Below are 1,922 nucleotides of genomic sequence, written 5' to 3'. Positions count from 1 at the left end.
TTTATCGTGGGGTTAGGTACCACTTGAAAGAGTTTGGTCATGGCCACCGAAGACCTCAAAATCATAGAGTTATATAATCATTGCCATGTCATTTTAAGAAATCATGTAGAGAGGGCTTTGGGTGTCGTAAAGAAGAGATTTCCAATCCTCAAAGTTGCTACCTTTCACAAAATAGAAAACCAAGCCAAAATACCTTTAGCTACTGTAGTCTTTCATAACTTGATTCGGTCACTAAATGGTGATGAGAGGTGGCTAGAGAATGATCAAGGAAATATCAACCCACAAACTTTTGTCAACCTACCTGATGGAGACCAAGGAAATGATGAAGGAAATTTAGAAGGGAAAAACTTAAGAGATACAATAACATATCATATGTGGTCTGACTATCAACATCGCAAAAATTAGTAAATAATTCTATGCTAAATAAATGCGTTATTTTTATGTTGTAGATAAGATGTTTAGAGGTTCTCCTAAGATAGTACCTTTATCTAAAGATGCTCAAAAGAAGGCTTCTCCTAAAGCTGCAAAATCGAAGAAATGTGGCGGTAGTAATGTCAAATTTATTTGATAAAAGCTTTTACATGATTTGTTCATGGTTGACATTTATATGATTAGATGTGCCTTAATTTTAATTTTGGGTGGTGTTGAGAGAGCTGCATGGAATGTTGAATTAGAGAAGAGTCTTGTTGACTTGTTGTTTGAACACAATATGCCTCCACATAGGGCTCAAAATGGATGGAGTCCAGATGCTTGGAATAAAATAGTTTATGAATTCCACAAGAAGCATTAATATGTTACATTCAACAAGTTCCAAATTCAAGAAAAGGAGAGAGAATTAAAAAGGGAATATAAGATATTGAAGGAGGCAAGAAAACAAAGTGGAGTTTCTTAGAATGAAAAAAGATGTATGATCATTGCTGAACCAACAATATGGAACAACATTATCACTATAAGAAGCATATGTTTTACCCATGTTCTTATTTCAGTTTGCTGCTAGCCCAAAATTTAGTAGCATGTTCTTATTGTTTCAAAATAACAATTTCAGTTTCAGTTTTTATGAAATAGTCTTGTGTTCACATTGCAGACATTTCCTAGAGCTAAGAAATTCCGCAAGAAGTCTTTTCCTCTCTTTGATGCCTTGGGTGAATTATATGATGGTCACATTTCACAAGGGACTTGGAACATTACATCTACTCAACCACTACAAAATTCTGATGATGGAGAGCAATTAAAAACCATAGAAGTGGAAGATGAAGATACTAATGAACCACAAGTAGATGCGAGAATAGAACAATATGAAGATATAGTAATTGTTGAAAGGGTTGAACAGAGGTTACCTAAAAGGTTAGGTGCACCAACTGTCAATCAAGAGGAGACAAAGAGAGTGAGGAAAGATGAACTAGAAGGGCTGATAGGGAGGTACCTTGATGTGAAAACAAAGCAAGTTGCATATGAGGCTGCACAATCAACAAAAGAGAAGGAAATTGCTCAAGATAATGATTTTTCTATCAAGAGGTGTATTTCTATTCTTAAGACTATGGATATCACAAGAGATGAGAAGATCAAAGCAGCGGAGGTGTTTAACACACCAAACTACAGAGAAACATTTATTTGTTTCAATGATGATGAGCCAGAAGTCGCTCTCCTTTGGCTAAGGGCAAGATGGATAAACTCTAAAGGTAAGATTCACAATATCTCTGATTAGCTGTCTATTTCGAGTGGTGCAATAATGTTGATCATGTTGATCGGTTTAGTACTATGTTTTGATCAGTTTGGCTGCAAAATTAATTTTGAATTGTTGATACTCTGTTCAAATGATCAACATGATCAAATGATTGTCATGATGTTTATATCATGATCACTTGGAAATTAGCAACAATGTGTTATATTACATGTCCATCTATTGTTGTGTTATTGACTCA

At 34.9% G+C, this 1,922-nt stretch overlaps 1 pseudogene; it reads left to right on the top strand.

Annotated features, from left to right (window-relative positions):
- Window positions 1-454: 454 nt before the first annotated feature.
- Window positions 455-1,677, top strand: LOC109939758 (uncharacterized; annotated as a pseudogene).
- Window positions 1,678-1,922: the final 245 nt, after the last annotated feature.

Source organism: Zea mays, chromosome 5, assembly GCF_902167145.1.
Source record: "Zea mays cultivar B73 chromosome 5, Zm-B73-REFERENCE-NAM-5.0, whole genome shotgun sequence".
NCBI classification, from domain to species: Eukaryota; Viridiplantae; Streptophyta; class Magnoliopsida; order Poales; family Poaceae; genus Zea; species Zea mays.
The sequence above is the reverse complement of the archived record's forward strand: the minus strand, read 5'-3'. Positions and strand labels throughout refer to the sequence as shown.